At 36.7% G+C, this 18,546-nt stretch overlaps 1 pseudogene; it reads right to left on the bottom strand.

Annotated features, from left to right (window-relative positions):
* Window positions 1-12,986: 12,986 nt before the first annotated feature.
* The window catches only part of LOC120608154 (small glutamine-rich tetratricopeptide repeat-containing protein beta-like), a 22,296-nt pseudogene continuing 16,736 nt past the window's right edge, over window positions 12,987-18,546 (bottom strand).

Below are 18,546 nucleotides of genomic sequence, written 5' to 3'. Positions count from 1 at the left end.
GATTGACATTCAATTCTTTGAGCAACTTAACAAGGTAGATATCTTCATCTTCATTTTACAGATTAGGTAGCCGAGGTTCAGAGAGGTACAAAGACATTTGAGACATAATTCCTATATTGAACTTTCTCACACATAACTTTATAAAGTTCACTTATTAGCTACATACCTCCATGTGCATAGTGTGACTTTAATTTGGCTTTCCATAAGACTTGACTCCTTCACCGGCTTTCACAAGAATTCCAATCATATTGGACATATCACTGTTTTTTGTTTTTGTTGCTTTTTTGTTTTGAGTTTTTCTGAACATTTGTGGGAACACAGGAAGGATTACTTTGCATGTTGCATAGAATTTAATGACAAAAATCCTCAGTAGACATATGTCTCCTTCCAACTTTCTCCAGTTTCACCATCAATGTATGTGCATATGTGTGTATTGAGCAGGGGGCAGTTATTCTTTTATTCCCTTCTTTTCACTTTTATTCTTCCTCCTTCCTGTCCAGTCTTGCTGACTTGTATCTTCTTTCATCCAAGATCTTTCCCCCTGGACCTTTAAATCTTGCTCCTTTCTTAAGCAGCACTGTTAAAATTTGCCTCAGCTCTTCCAAACTCATGTAACAGATATAAATTGCGTGGTCCCACAAGTCAGATATGAAGCTTCAGAACTTTTATTTTACTATAATTCAAATTAGCTCATGAGTCCCATTTTCACAACTGGCAGAAAACCTAAACCTGCCAAATCAATGTTACTCGGTCACCTCTAGTTTTAAATGTGGTCAGTACAGGTTTTGAATTTAACACTTCCTCCTTCTCCTAATATCTTCGAAGCTGGGTCCATTAGAATTGTCTTTTTAAAAATTGAAAAAAAAAAGTTTTTCAGTTACAGTTGACATTCAATATTATATTAGTTTCAGGTATACAGCATAGTGGTTAGACATTTATATAACTTATGAAATGATTCCCCTGATAAGTCTAGTACCAACCTGACACCATACATAGTTATTACAATATTATTGACTATATTCTCTAAGCTGTACTCTACATCCCCATGACTACTTTGAAGTGAAATAACTCAGGCAGAGAAAGACAAATACCATATAATTTAACTGACATGTTGAATGTAAAAAACAAAATGGATGAACAAAAAGAAACAAACTGATAGATACAGAGAACAAATTGATGTTTGCCAGATGGGAGGGTGGTTGGGAGGCTGAGTGAAAAAGGTGAAGGGATTGAGAAGTACAAATTGGCAGTTACAAAATAGTCATGGGCATCAGCACTGTCTTGACCTCTTTTTGGGAGCTCTGTAGCACACAATTTCTTTCCATGCACCATGTTAGGATATGCATGATGTATGCAGGCTGCCCTGAGGTCTATCTTTCTGAACACTTCTCACCACCATTGTTAATCTATTGCCAAGGAACATCCCTATGAGACTTTTAATTTTTAGGACACTATACCTTGGGAAGCTAGGAACAATGATGTCTGGTGGTCTGGGTCCAATCCTCCAAAAAAACCCTCACTTAGTGGCTGATAATATAAATTCTGTATTCTCAGCTTTGCCTCTATACATAAATTTTAAAATTCCAGAAGCAATTTTCTTTATCAACCATATTTGGCTCTTATAAATCAAAATGCTCTGGCTTTCAAATTATCATGTCTGCTATAAGTTTCAAGATCCAATCAGCAACTCAATTCACATTTTTGTTCTAAGACAGGTCCATCCTGCAAGCAAGGTCAGGGCTACAGAAAGCTATCTCTGTTGCCCGATTAGTGAAAAAGGATAATGGATACAAGTAACAGAGACAGGGGAGATGAAACATCTCAGAATATTAGCTCACAAATATTTCACATACATTCTTATCAGAGCTCAACAAATAAAGGTCCCTAAATTTACCAGTATCCATACTCCCTAGAAAGCAGTGGAAAGTTAGAAAAAAAAATCATTCCTGTTATATAATAATATAATAATAATGTTGAGATATAACTTGAATTAATATTTATTTACTGGAGAAGAGGAAGAAAAATTACATACGTAGAAACACATGTACATTTCCATGTGCGTTCCATTGAAACCCTCTGTTTTTGTCAACTTTTATGAACCAGGACATGAGAAGTATTACAATAAATCGTGTTGCCTACTCTGTTCTCCTAGGACAGTAAGCTCCATGAGGGCAGATATGTTATGTGTTTTGTTCACTGGTTTTACCCTTCGTGATTAGAATAAGGTGTGAAATGTAATAGTGGGAGATCAATAAATATTTCTTACATGAATGAGGGCTAGAATTTAAATTGATGGCTAACGACGAATTTAATTTTGTTTGGCATATACAGTGTTGACAACAAGAACAACAAAATAGTTGTCAATATTTAAAAATTGGAATATTTCATGTAAATATACAGAGTTTGAAGCTTTCTTGAAAACTCGGGATGTGATGATACTGGATCAATATTCCCACGGGGCAACTGAATTGAGAAGCGTATTTGCTTCCCAGTTTACCACAATCCTCACTGATCCTTTGTCTCAAATAGCCTACTTTCTTCCTTTATATTACCTGCCTGATCTCTGTAGATATTTGAGTCCATGATCCTTTCTTAAAGTTGAATCATTTTGCACACATATGCATTCAGGTGCACACACATTCTAAATAATTTTATTTTGAGATATCTACTTTTTGGCAAAATGAAACAGCCCATCAGGAAATGTACATTTTATCCATTTTCTGATTTATTTTTGAAAATTTGAGGTGTAAAACATTTCAAAATGTAAAAATGTTTCCCATATAAGGTTTTTTTAAAATTTACAAAATTATTCTCCATTATTTACCAATAGGACTTTTTAGTATTTAATTCCTTCTCAAATGGCTTAGCTTTCAGAAGTCTTCAAGAGAGAGAACAGAATGTGTACTCATTCCCTCACAGAAGTTGTTTTTCACCCATCTCCACTTTTTTCCAGCTCTTAAATTTGTCAGCTTATCTGCTCAGCTTGTTCCGTGGAGGCACCTTACTTTGTTCAACATATTTTATTGAGTGCCCTTGAAGTTGTCTAGACTCTTCCTTCAAAACAGTATGGTTTGTGGAGTAGATGTAAACTCACAACTTACTATGTTCATGGACTTCATGATGACACACTTCTATCAGACAAAAAAAAATTAAACTCAAACTGCCTGGAATTTAAAGAATTTATTGATTTGTATAACTGAATATCAAGGAGTATGGCCCAAACAATGTCATTAAAACTCCACTTCACTCCACTTTTCAGCTTTACTTTCTGCTATATGTCACTTCTTTTTCAAACTTGTGGTGGCCCCCAGTGACACTACTCTCTCCCCTTTTAGTGGCAAGATGGCTACAGCAGTTGGATCCTCTTGGATCTTCTTAGGTAAACTCATTTCCAATTGAGAAGGTCATTTGATTTTCTTTCAGTCAACCCTGTGAAAGTCTCACTAGCTCCAACTGGGCCATGTGCCCATCTCTGAACCAATCATTGTGGAAATGTGAAATTTTCAGTGGCAAGGATCAAGTGACATAGGTGGCCTCCCCTAGAGCTTGAGATGGACTCAACGCTACTCTAAGCACACAGAGTAGAAAAGGGGATAGTTTCCCCAAGGACAATTACAGTATATTTTGTCACAAATTGGGTGGTGAATGGTTCCTCTGGAACAAAATAGATGCCCACTACAGCATCTTAAGAGTTGGAAATATGTTGGGTTACATTTTCTATTTTTACTGACATTTTAAACTTACATTTTTAATTTAATTTCTTTAAGACCCTGTTAATTTCTAGAATCAAGAAAAAATGACATAGATGATACAGGCTTTGTTCATCCCCCTTGCGACCACATCAAAGTTGAGACAGAAACATGGAGCAAACAGCAAGCATAGTTGCCTGGGGTCTAGATTAATAGAAACACAACAAATAGGGAGAGAAATAAGAAATCCCCCTGCAATGGTAGAAGGTAGGAGGGGGCAAAGACACAAGACTACCCAGTACAGAGTGACTGAGTGGAACAGAGGCTGCGGCAGCTGCAGCCAGCTCTTAAAGGGGCCGTGTCCGCAAACGGACATTCATGGTGACCGACTTGCTTGCTCTGAACACCAGTGCCAGGTCAGCTGCTTGGGGGGCACCAGGGACTTCCAGGGGACACTGAGTTATTGGAGCAAGGGCTGGAGGTGAGGCTTTCTCCCAGGCAGCAGTGCCTGCAGTATCCATTGTTCCTCTGTTCAGCCCTCCCCCTTCTCAGTGTGAGGACACAGTGCCGCCATAGCTGAGACATCATTGAACTGGATAACATGGGTCATTCTGCCCAGAGGATTCCTTGAAACTCCACCTCCCGCAACTGGCAGCCCCACCCAAGCCACATCCAGTTGCATCCTCAGTGAGTCCTGTGCAACTTGCTGAGCAGCGCCAAGACTCGCATTGGTGGCAGGTAATTTTATTACAATTAAGATTAATTTACATTGATTCTGACACTGAAGATAAATACTATTATCAATATTCAAAAAAATAAGATTCAAGGCCAAATGAAAGTTAAGATTAAATATATTGCAATACTAGTTTTATATGGAAATGTCACCTGTGAGCTGAGCTATATTTTGATGCTATATAGCAGGAGTCCCCAACCCCTAGGCTGTGGACCAGCCACACAGCAGGAGGTGAGCGGCAGGCTAGTGTGCAAAGCTGCATTTCTATTTGCAGACCCTCCCCAGCACTAGCATCACCATCTCAGCTCCACCTCAGGTCATCAGGCATTAGATTCTCATAGGAGCACCTGTCCCTGGTACCAAAAATGTTGGGGACCGCTGCTGTACTGTGTGTGGGTAACTGGTTCTATCTCAGCTGGCATTTGTATCAGATTTTCAAGGCTTCTATTTGTGGTTTAGGCCAAACCACTGGTCCCTTCAGAAATGTACTAAGATTCGTTGAAAGGGGCAAAAACTACATCAAACTGACTGAAGTTATATATGGATGTAAGAAAGAAAGAATGCAGCTGTTTGAAAACACAGGTGCCTGTGGAGCGTGCCTCAGGCTTAATGAATATCGGATTAAAGCAATGGTTCTCAAACTTGAGTATCAGAATCACCTGGAGAGCTTAAAATATAGATTCCTCCATTCATGTCCAGAGTTCCTGATTGGATAGATAAATCTGGGGTAGGTACTGGGAATTTGTAGAAAGTTCCTATGTAACAGTGATGCTTCTGGTCTTGGGCCTTCGCTTTGAAAACTACTGGATTATGGCATCAAGACTAATTACAGACTTCCATCGTCTGGTGGAAATAGGTCTCCTGATAAAATACCAAACTTGGTCAGGATTGTTGTAGAAGACAATATTAAACCTACAGTGTGAAGGTCTCAATGTTTAAAGCTTGATAGGGCAGAGTAAGTGGGGACTGACATCTCATGAGCAGCAGTGCGCTGGACGCAGTTCATACCAGCGCCCAAGAGCCATTGCCCATATCTCCTCCCAGATCCAAGTTCAGGGATGTCAGGTTGGTTGCTTGATATCAACCTTGGTGGCAGCTTTATACTGCACATATTTACCAGCACACCACACTGCTTACAAGTGATACTGATGCTGATATGTGCATAAATTACTCTACAGACCTTTAAGCTCAGAGACCCCATTTTTAATACCTTATATTCCAAATACAAAGAATTATAGCTATTCCATTAAAATTGTGTGGTATTATTCAGTCAACAAGTATTTACTGAACACTTGTCATGTGTCAAGAAATGTGACAGATGGTGGGGATACAGTGATGAAACGGAAAAACACAGTCCTTACTTTCCTGGAGGTTACACAAATGTACATCTGAAAATTATATAATTATATTAACCAATGTTACCCCAATAAACTTAATTTAAAAAACTAATTGTAATGTGAGTGATTTAACTTAATTCTTTGTTCAATAACTACCAAAAGCACATTAGCAAAAAGGGGCATAAGCTGTTTTTAAAACTCAATGAAGAAAATTCCTAAATATTATCTTTACAAGCCTTGGAGCACAGTGAAATATTGAATTACAAAAATTATTTATATCTGTTGACATTTACTATATATTTAATATTTTACTGAAAGTATTAATGTAGATGTAATTATATTGTCTATCTGGCTCTCTTAAATATCAAATGTGTTCAAATTTAGAAACAATGTGGGTCCTTACCGCTTCTTAGGTAAATGTTCCCTCATTTCTAGACACAGAGTTCATTCACTGGCTTCACTCTTTGGTATCTTTTTAAAAAATAAAAAAGAACTTGTACCATTTGGAGGAAAACAAAGTTGAAGAAAAAGGCTTAAAGGTGCTTAAAATATTTACATTTTCAAAAAGAGTAAATACATGTTAATTTCAAGAAGAAAGTTTTTTTTTTAACACGGCTTAGATTTGTCAATTCTTCTGGTTTCTTTTACACAGAATGACAAATTTTAAAGAAGTAATTATTTAATGTGCATTAAATAGAATAGGGCACTTTCTGAAGTAGGTAATGAAGAAGAGAATAGGAGTGGGATTTTAAGGAAGCCCTGGCATGAACATTAATTGTTGTGTCCAGATTATACCCAAGGCACCTTTCTATTTCCACTCCCTTGCCTTCTAGAACTTGCCAGGTTCCAATACGGATGTGAGAATGAACAAGAGCCTGCACTTTTTGATTGCTGGGTGAGGACATAAAAAAATAATACACTTTTACTCCTATCTCAGGATCTCACTACTAATTTTTCTTCTTTTTTTTCTGCTATATAATTCGACTTAATTGCCAAGTCTCTTTTTATAAGCAATAACCTATTTGTTTTCTTTATTTTAATAAATTTTATATTTCAGTTACAATTGGCATACAATATATTAGTTTCAGGTATACAACATGATGATTAGGCATTTATATACCTACGAAGTGATCACCCTGATAAATATAGTACCCATCTGACACCATACAGAGTTATTGTAATATTATTGACTGTATTCCTTATGCTGTAGTTTACTTCTCCATAACTGTTTTGTAACTACCAATTAGTTCTTCTTAATCTCATCCCCTTTTCCATCAAACAGCCATCCTAACTGGCAACCATTAAAATGTTCTTTGTATCTGCGAGTTTGTTTCTGTTTTATTTATTTTCTTCTTTAGATTCCTTCTGTAAGAGAAATGATGTGACATTTGTCTTTCTCTGTGTGACTTACCCCACTCAGCACAATACCTTCTAGGTCCATCCATGTTGTTGCAAATGACAAGAATTCATTCTTTTTCATGGCTGAGTAATATTCCATTGTATATATGTATCACTTCCTTATCCATTCATCCATTGATGGGCACCCAGGTTGCCTCCATATCCAGACAATTGTAAATAATGCTGCAATGAACATATGAAAGCACATGTCCCTTCGAAGTAGTGTTTTGGGTCTCTTCAGATAAATACCCAGAAGTGGTATTACTGGGTCCTTCTTTGTCTCTTATAGCCTTTGTTTTAAAGTCTATTTTATCTGGTATAAGTACTGCTACCCAAGCTTTTTTAAATTTCCATTTTGAAGAAATATCTTTTTCCATCCCTTTACTTTCAGACTGTGTGTGTCTTTTGATCTGAAGTGAGTCTCTTGCAGGCAGCATATATGAAGGTCTTGTTTTGTTACCTATTCAGACACCCTATCATTTGATTGGAGCATTTGATCCATTTACACTTAAAGTATTTGAAGATGGATATGTAGTTATTGCCATTTTATTATTCATATATATATATTTTTTTTCTTCTTAAAGAAGTCTTAACATTTCTTGTAATACCTACTGGTTTGGTGGTAATGAACTTCTTTAGCTTTTTCTTGTCTAGGAAGCTCTTTCTCTGTCCTTTGATTTTAAATGATAGCTTCTCTGGGTAGAGCAATATTGGTTGTAGGTTCATGCTTTTCACGCCAATCCTTTTGGCCTACAAGGTTTCTGCAAAGTTTCTGAGAAATCAACTGACCATCTTATGGGAGCTTCTTTGTAGGTAACTAATTGCTTCTCTCTTACTGCTTTTAAGATTCTCTCTTTGTCTTTTACCTTTGGCATTTTTATTATAATATATCTTGGTGTGGGTCTCTTTTGGTTTATCTTGTTTGGGACTTTGTGCTTGTATGTCTATTTTCTTTGCCAGGTAAGGGAAGTTTTATGTAATTATTTCTTCAAATAGGTTTTCGACTCCTTACTCTCTTTTATTCCTTCTGGTACTCCCATAATGTGAATGTTGATATGCTTGATATTGTCCCAGAGGCCCCTTAAACTGTCCCCATTTTTTTGGAATCTTTTCTCTCATTGCTGTTCTGATTGGGTGTTTTCTGCTACTTTATCTTCTAAATCACTGATGTGATCCTCTGCTTCATCTAATTTGTTGATTCCTCCTAGGGTATTCTTCACTTCAGTTATTGTATTCGTCGTTTCTGACTGGTTCCCCTTTATGTTTTCTATCTCTTTGTTAAAATTCTCACTGAGTTCATCTATTCTTTCCCTAAGTACATCGAGCATCCTTATAACCAGTATTTTGAACTCTGCATCTGGTAGATTGTCTTCGTTTTGTTTAGTTCTTTTCCTGGAACTTTGTTCTGTTCTTTTATCTGGGACATGTTACTTTGTCTCTTCATTTTGGCTGCCTCCTTGTGTTTGTTTCTCTGTATTAGGTAGGGCTGCTATATCTCACAGTCTTAGAGTGGCCTTATGTAGTAGGTGTCCTCTGGGGCCAAGTGGCACAGTCTCCCTGGTCACCCAAGGTGGGTGCTCCAGGTGTGTCCCTTATGTGGGTCGTGTGTGCCCTCCTGTTGTATTTGAGCTGTGGTTGCTGTTTACACATAAATGGGAGGAATTGACCCATGGGCCGATTGGTTGTGAGGACTGGCCAGTGACTACAGACTGTGCTGTTGTGCAGGAGCTGACTCTATGAAGCAGAATTTGCTTTAGCAGGGCTCTGGTGCCTGCCCAGTTTGCCCTTTGGCTGTATCTTTGTTGGATCCAGCCCAGGGTGGTACTCCGGCTCTGTTAAAACTGGCCACTGATTGTGCTGGACCAGGGGTCACCTGGGAGGGTCCCCACTGCAGGCCAAGTTCAGCCACAGCCTCTTCCCTACCTGGGACTATCTGGCATGAGCCACCAAGTGATCCGCAGATGGCTGCCATCCACACTGGGCTTGGAGATACCTCAAGAGGCCAAGCCATGAGCTGAGGCCAGCTGCATCTAGTGCTGGGCTTGGAGTTATTCGGCAAGAAGTACAGAGCATGCCAAGGCAGAAGCTGCTTATTTGGGTTTTGTGAACCTCTGAGAAATTTTAGGAAAGTTTGCAGCGTGAGTCATTTGTATGGAAAAGTCAGACAGGCTATTTGTATGGAAAAGCCACTGGAAGGGGCTTGGGTGGGCCCACAAGTTGGATGGAACAGAGTCTCAGGGAATTACCAGGGCAGGGCAACTAGTGTTAGCTAGGTTGGTGGAGACTTAGTTATTGCAGCCACCTGCATCTGCATTCAGGGAGTGGGGAGGGCTCAACAAAGAAACTATGAATTTTGCCAGTACATCTGTCTGGGAAAAAGCTGCCCTACCCCTGCCCTCACTCTGAAGTGAGAAAATTCAGTTCCTCCTCATAAGCTCATATGATCCTGGCCTCTTTCAAACTGCTGCCCTGGTGGTGGAGCTCAGAGCGAGTGAGTTCATTAGCTGGTAAGTTTGTGTGCAGGCCCTTTAAAAGGAATTCCTGGGACTCCCATAGCCCTTTGTCTTACTCAGCAAAAATCCCCACTGGTTTTCACAGACAGAAGTTGTGGGTACTTTTCTTCTTGATATTGGAACCCTGAGCTGTGGAGCCTGGCATGGGGCTAGGACCCCTTGATCCTCAGGGGAGACCTCCACAGCCAAAATATCTCTCCTGATATTTAACTGCCACTTGTAGGTGTGAGACCAGCTTATTCTGCCCTCCACCCCTTCTACCAATCTCTAGGTGGCTTCTGTATATCCCTAGTTATAGGACTTCTGTTCAGCTAGACTTCAGGTGATTCTCAATGATCGCTTTTCTATAGTTTAATTGTAATTTTGATGTGATCGTGAGAGGAGGCATGCACAACGTTTACCTACTCCACCATCTTGACTTGCTCAATTATATTGTTCATTCTTTAAGTAAAGATTAGATATTATCATCTTATAACATCTGTTTAAAACATATTATGAAAATTAGATGAACAATTAGGTACATTAAATACAAATGTCATTTGCATAAATGGACATTTTAAGCTTTACATAGTATCATAACAGCTATAGCTACTACAATGAAATGTGGTTTATGGAAGTCAATCATTTCTAAGTAGAATGTATATAAAGATTCGCTTTAATGTCCTCTTGTTACAGATAAGCAAGAACAATATTTAGGGCATTCCTTATAATTTTAAGGAATGTAGCTAGTACAATCTAACTACACAAAACTTTCTTGAAATGTAGCAATTCCAAAGTGATGAATGTACCTGAAGAGCAAAAATGGCTTGAACCAAAATGAAGTAGACAGATATCATCTAGAATGAATGTTTTATGGGTGGTATATTAGCAAAGACACAAATTAGAATGGTAAGAAGAAATACACTGATTCCTGTTACTTCTTGTAAAAAGAATGGCTAACTTCACTACAGACATTGTTTTAAAGCGTATTTTCTTATAATGTATTTGTCTGATTTTGGTATTAGAGTAATAGGTATATAAAATAACTTGGAAATTATTTCCTTCTCTCCTATTTTTTGGAAGACATTGTATAGAATTTATATTATTTTTCCCTTAAGTGTTTGGTAGAATTTTCATTGAAATCATTTGGGGCTGTGGTTTTCTTTTCTGAAAGATATCTATTTCTTCAGTGGATTTTGGTAGTTTGTATCTTACAAGAAACTTTTATTTATTCATTGAGCTTGTTTTGTCTAAGTTGTTAAATATATGGACTTAGAGTTGATTAAAGTATTTTCTAATGATCCTTTTAATATCTATAGGGTCTGCAGTGGTATCTCCTCTGTTACTTCTGACACTGTGATTTGTATTTTTCCTAGTCACTGAACTACAAGCTTACCATTTTATCAATCTGAAAGTATTTTTAATGTACTCAGGATAGTTATGCTAGAAACTTCTTACTCAACACTGAATAAGAGAGACTAATCTTTAATTAAGGATCAACTTCACTTTTTTTTATCATAGTCATCACTTTCATGTAATTAGTACTTCATTCTGTATGACACTTGAATTTAACTTACGAAAAATTAAATTGGTTTAGATGGAATATAAGAAATTTAATTCAGAGGGCATAAGACTTAAGTTCTCCTTTTCTCTGACCAGAACTATACATTTATATAGGTTTTCATTGTAGCCTGAACCCAGCGGATTAGGTACTTGCTGGTCTAACTGAGGAGAAATCTCTAAACTAGTGCTGCTCTAATTTAGAGTCTTCAGATCTATATAAGAACCATTTGATGTACTGTTCAAAATGGTGATTCCTTATTATAGGACCTCCTAAGTAAAAATTGAAAGTATGATCCCGAATCTGCATTTTTAACAAATTCCCTAGGTGATTCTTACAGTGAAATTATAGAACCACTTGTCTAATCTCACAAAGGGAAAGAAAGGAGACGATGGTTTTTAAACTTCAAGATAACAAGTAGTCTTTTGAAAAGAATAATTATAGTAAGGCTCTGCCCATTATTTGTATTACTAATTTAACATTACTTTTTCAGTTTTCTCTCACAATACTTGTTAAATCATACGTGTCTGCCCAATTTAACTAATTTCACAATTAACAAATAAAAGAAATTCCTGTTGGCCTTAGAACAGTATCATCCACCTCTGTCATCAGAGCCATGCCATTAATACCTAACAATGTCACTTCTCTCCACTGACTATATATTCTAATTTCAATATAATATTTTAAGCCCCCCTATTATGTTTAAGTTGCATCAAATTAAAGTTAAGCATAAAAGCAACATGCCAAACCAAATTATAGCAGAGGATTACATGAACAAGCATTGTTAGTGATAGACGCTTGTTGTAATTCATCAAATAATTACTAATTTTTTTTTAAAAAAAATCAATGTTTATGGGCCTATAATTAAATGTTACTTAGAAAATCCTTAACTTAAGGGCCAAGTCATTGGCTTATTTAAATGTAGGTATATTTGAGAGTTTCCATGGTAAGGTCACCACTGGGGAAATTGTGCTGGTTAAACTAAATAGTTATACAACTGACCTAACCAGTACCGTTAAGGATTCCTAAATGTATTTTACTATGTAATTAGCATAAATGGCCATGCTAATGTTATCGATACCAAACTGCAGGCAAGAATAGTTAAGAATTATGCAGGAAATCGGAGCATCCTACCTACCTTCACTTTTTATACGTTCACAGTGTCTATTTTTTCTTTTCAAAACAACAGCCCTTCCACCAAATGCTGCTTTCCGCTAGCTCCTAAGATTCCCAGTCACACATCTGAACAAGCAGCATTATAGATAGTACTGGCCCCTGCAATATATATTCATTATTGATAGCACTATCAAAGCTAAACCTAGATAACAAATTTTTTCTCTCCATACATGCTGCTCAGTGGCAAGTACATTTCTCCTAACCCAGCATGAGAAACCTTTCCTCTTGGTCATCTCCTCTTTCAGAAAAGTTTGCTTGAATGAATTTGGAGCTAGAGAACTCACCAATAAACAATTTTAGTGTTCAATAAATATACTCTGCTACTAAATCTAATGTACAAATATAATGATGAAGATTTGAAAATGGTACCCTGTTCAGTGCTATACTGGCACTTAACAAGGCTACTAATCAGTGGAACACAGCATTTGGTAGAAGGGCTGTTGTTTACAAAAAAGTCATGTTATGTTCAAATCTGTGATAAATCTATTTTCTAGACAGATTTATTGTTTAGGTTTTAGTTTTTGCTTTTTGGCCACTATCTACAGTAAGCACTTCAGAAACATAACCATTTGTAGTCTGAGCTAGGGTCCCTGGGTCAAGTCAGGAATGGTCTTCAGTGCTGCTGCTGAATGATCTGCTCTGGATGTGATTCCTCAGTTGTTCTATAATTTCAGGATTCTGTTGCTGTATCTGCTGAGCAAAAACTGTCCCACTTGGATAAGTCTAGACAGGTCAGTTAGGCCCCCAACTCCTGCAGCAGGTCTCCCAGTGGCATTTGTCATCATTCCTGACATTAGCTGTTGAGCTTGAGGATTCTTCATTAAACTTGCTGCCATATTAATGATGGCTGGATTATTTATAAAGCTAGCCATGTCAAAACTCAATCCAGTTCCTGTAGGACTGGATACCTCTTTTAACTTCTCTTAGTTTCAGATTTGACTTATAGGAATAATTTTCAGGACCAAGATCTAATGCTTTTTAATAACTTGTAACAGCTTCTTCAAATTTATTCATTGAGGTGAGGGCCAACCCCATTCTTCCGTAGGCCTTGTTGTACTTTGAATCGATTGCTATTGTTTTTTCAAATCCTTTATTGCATTTGTATAGTGACCTAATTTACTCTGAGCAACAACCTTGCTGTGACCTTCAGCACTGGGGAAGCAGCTCAAGAGGTGCCAGGGACATACAAGGAGGAACTGAATTGTCTGGCTTCAGAGCAAGGGCTGGAAGTGAAGCTTTCTCCCAGACAGAAGGGCTGGCAGAAGCCACTGTTCCCCCATGGAACCCTCTCCCCAACCAGCCTGCATGTGCAGGCGGGTGCCATATCCAAGTCTCCATCAATCTCACTACTGGTTTTTCAATTGCATAAGTCACATTACTTCCCCTAAGGTCTTGTCATTATATTCTAAGTCTACTCTAAGTGAAGTCCTTTGACCAGTACCTGTCTCTAAACTGTTAACAGCCTAAGATAAGTACAGAAATTGAGAGTATTCATTTAGAAACTTTTATAGCAATATAACAGAATAATTTTGTGTATGTTGAATACAATGATAAAATAATTAGGGCTTGCATTTTGTGTCTTTTTTCTTTTTATTTACTCCAATCATTCTTACTGCATTTTATGATTTCAGTCTGTAATTGCTCACAAATTGTTTTAAAAGTTATTTCACAACAGCTGGTTTGAAAAAATGGTCTAAGCAATTTTTAGGTCAATGTGCTGTTATTACCTTTAAAAGTGTTGATAAGGTGCTACTTTGGGAGACAGATCTCAAGTGTGAGCAATTATTTACCTTGCTCTTTCACTAGCCATACTTCTTTGGGGCAATAATGATATGGTAAGAATCTAGAAAATATGAGAATGGTAATCGCTACAAGTACTTGTCCTTCTCATGCCATGCATTCCCCCCATCTACTGATTGATGCCCATGGTACACTGGATGTTCACAGCCAGAATGCTCTGGGGTACCCACATACCTCTGCTCGATTGGTTGTATACTTAACAAGAGTCAGTTTATGAAAATGAAGCCGAATGCTTCAGAAGAACTGAATAAAGTTTAGTTGTTTTTAAAAAGTTGTCAAATTGGGGAAAATGGCCACAAAGCAGGAAAAATCTGAAAAATTCTGCACTTGGATTTATTTACAAAAGTCTTTGCATTTTTCTTTATTTTAAATAAACAAATTGACATAGTAACTGACTACAAAATTTTTATCAACAGATATGTTCTCAAAGAAAAAGCCTTGAGGTCTACTTGAAAAGATCGTCAAATTAATGCACATTTGTATTATTTATGTGTTGGTAAAATGTTTAAGGTATGTCACATATTTCACTAATTTTTAAATAGTAACCTCCTAAGTATGATTCTCAATTACATCATTTAAGAGGGCTTCTACAGTTTGGACAAAAAGTACAAAAGATGTTCAGGGTAGGAAGGGGTTATTTTGTCCTGGAGTGCCAGGTATTATTTCACAGAGGTCTTGGAGATACCTTGAAAGATGAGTAATATCATTAAGTATATGAGTTCAGGAAGAACTGTAGGAGAAAAGGCATAAAGATGGGAAAGCATGAGCATATATATAAGGGGCATAGTGGGGCCTGGTCAAGCTTGGATAAAGGTTCATACTGGGATCATAGACTATTACATTAGCCAGGATAAAGTCTGTGACCTTAAAGCAGCCATTTTGTTTTAGTGCTGAGCTATGCTTTGGGCATAGCTGCTTTCAAACTTATTTATTTATTTATTTATTTTAGCAGCAATCCACATTAAGTTTCTATTGAAACTATATAGAAGAATTAAGGGGCATCATCAGGAAGAGAAGGGACCTGTAGGAGAAGAGCAAGAATAGCATAATGACAAGAGTCTCGAGGAATCCTTTAATTCCGAAATAAATAATGAGAGAAAACCAGTCATTGTCAATCTGGGTTTTGATATCTCATCAAATGTCAAAGAGTTTCTATAATTCCTTCAGAGTTTTCAAACCAAACGTGCTACTTTTTTCCAAATAGTAAAATGAAACAACTCATTCACATCATATTACTTAGGCATAAAAGCATATTTGTGTTTTTGTAGAGAGAAAGGTTGAGGAAAAAAAATATTTTACAGGAGACATTTGACAATGTCTGGAAATACTTTTGGTTCTCTCAACTGGGCTGGCAGCTACTGGTATCTAGTGTGTAGAGATCACAGATGTTGTTAAACCTCCTGCAGTGAACAGGACAGTCTCTGCCCTTCCTCCCCAATGAAAATTATCTGGCTCCCATATTCAAAATTCACAGGTTGAGAAGATCTGCTACAGAGAACCCATCAATGCTATATGAGAGTTTGCTCCATACATTGTATTTTAATTTTCCCTGAGCAACGAGACTTATGTGGTTCTTGTATTGCCATCATGCAACTTCCAATAAATAGAGCTGTATGAGAATTCACTGTCTCCTTTTCTATTGTTAGGTACCCTAAGCTCTCTTCCATAGCACAATTACACAGTGACAAGAGGTCAAAATACCTGGAGCCATTAATTCAAGTACTACTTCCTTTGTTATACTTAGAAAAGTATCCATCAATAGACAATTAGATAAAACAGATGTGGTACATATATACAATGGAATATTATCTGGCCACAAAAAAAATGACATCTTAACATTTGCAACAACATGGATAGACCTAGAGGGTATTATGCTGAGTGAAATAAGTCAGACAGAGAAAGACAAATACCATATAATCTCACTTATATGTGGAATCTAAAGAACAAAATAAATGAACAAACAAAACAGAAACAGACTCATAGATACAGAAAACATTTTGAGCATTGCCAGATGAGAGGGAGGTTGGGGGGCTGGGTGAAAAAAGTGAAAGGAGTAAGGAGTATAAATTGGTAGATATAAAATAGTCTTGGAATATAAAGTAAAGCATATGGAATATAGTCAATAATATTGTAATAACTCTGTATAGTGCCAAGTGGGTACTAGACTAATTGGGGGGATCGTTTTATAAATTATGTAAATGTCTAACCACTATGTTGTATACCTGAACCTAATATAAAATAATACTGAATGTCAACTCCAATTGAAAAATTAAAATAAAAAAAATGTATCCTAAGATAGTTAAGCTGTCACTATGCAAATTCTAACTTCATAAATTAACTATAGAAAGGTTAGGGCGGTACAGTTTATTCTTTTATTCCACATTGGTGTTCTATTTAGACAACTTGGCACATTCCAGTGTGCCTTTCCTGAAGCCATGAGTAACATTAAATATGTTGACTCTGCTATAAATTTGTTCGACACTATAGAAACAATAACACTGGAGAGTAGAACGGGAGGGATGTCATAAAGAAAAGACATGGTTTCTTCTTTTGAGAAATTTACAATATAGAAAGACAAATTTAGGAAGTCAAAAATACAGTCAAATAAAAGAATTTGTTCACAGTGGGGAATATGAAGAAGTGCTCAGAGTCCCTCTGTGACCCCCTCTATTTCTCTGCCCTTACTCTTGAAGAAGCAAGCTAACATAATGAGAGTAGCCCATGATGGAGCTCATGTGGCAAGAGACCAATGTCTTTGGCCAACGGCCAGTGATGACCTAACTCTTGCCAACAGCCACATGAGTGAACTTTGAAGTGGATCTTCTGAGGCCTGTCAGCAGTCAGGACAGTGAGCTTAGAAGTACGTCCACCCCCGGTGAAGCTTTGAGATGGCCACAGCCTCAACCAACACCTTGACTCTAAGCTTGTGAGAGTCGGACAAAAGGTATTCTTAATCCTCAGAAACTGTGAAATTGATGTGGGTTGTTTTAAGTTAATAAGTTTTAATGTAATTTGTTATGCAGTAAATAACTAAAACAGACTATTAAATTCTCCAACTATGATTACATTTTATGTCTTCATGATCTATTTTGACATTTACTTTTGTCACTTATTGCTTGATGTATTTTGAAGCTCTCTAATGGGACACATACATTTATAATTGTTACATCTTCCTGATGAACTGAACTATTATCACTATGAAATGTCTTTTCTTTATCTCTCATAATATATTTCATCCTGACATTTATTTCATCTGATCAATATGGCCATTCTGGTCTTCTTATGGTTACTATTTGTAAAGTATATCATTTTACATCCATTTGCTTTCAATCTATGTCTATTTATTGAAAATATACCTCTTTTAGACAGCGTATAATTGGGTCTTGTTATCTTTTTGTCCATTTTGACAATTTCTACCTTTTACTTGGAGTATTCAGTTCAGTAATTTTTAATGTAATTATTGATATGTGTTTGAATCTACCATTTTGTTTTGTTTTGTTTCGTTTTGTTTTCAACTTGTGTCCTCTGTTTTTCATTTCTCTTCTCCTTTCTGGCCTTTATTTGAATTATTTGAATTTTTTAGAATTACATTATTATTACTTGATAAATGTTTACCTATAATTGTTTGTATTTTATTTCTTCATTATTTCCATAGGATTTACATTATTAATCCATAAATTCTATAGTTCATTTACAGTTAATAATGTTCCTTCTATTATAGTTGTATTATATCTATATACATTAAGATGCCCACAAGATAATGATATCATTTTTGCATTAAACAGTTACATGGTTTATAAAGCAAAGAAGAAAAGGACAAAAAAAAGAAGCCCTTTCAATTTATCCAGATATTTGCCATTTCTGCTGCTCTTTATTCTTTTCTGATGTTCTGAGTTTCCATCTGGTATTATTTCCCGTCCACCTAAAGAACTTCCTTTAGCATTTCTCCTAATGCAGGTATACTAGTGATGGAATTATCTTAGCTTTCTTTGACCAGAAAATGTCTTTATTTCCCCTTCATTTTTGAAACATATTTTTGCTAGGTATAAAGTAATGAATTAACTTTTTTTTTTAATTTCAGCATTAATTTTTTTTCTCCATTCTTTTCTGGGCTCCTTCCTTTCTGATGAAGTCAAGTGTTAATTGAGCCACTGTTCCTTCCCCCTGTATTGTCTTACTCATGCTGTTTTGAAGATTGCCTCTTTATCTTTGGCTTTCAATAGTTTGACTGTGATGTTCCTTGGCATGAGCTTCTTTTTGTTTATTCTGCATGATATTCATTGAGTTTCTTGAATCTTCAGATTTCTGCTTTCAACGTATTTGGGAAATTTTGAGCCAGCCTTTCTTTCTTTCTCTCTCT

Source organism: Pteropus medius, unplaced genomic scaffold (assembly GCF_902729225.1).
Source record: "Pteropus medius unplaced genomic scaffold, Ma_sr-lr_union100, whole genome shotgun sequence".
In the NCBI taxonomy this organism is placed as follows: domain Eukaryota; kingdom Metazoa; phylum Chordata; class Mammalia; order Chiroptera; family Pteropodidae; genus Pteropus; species Pteropus medius.
This window is presented reverse-complemented; position numbering and strand designations above follow the sequence as displayed.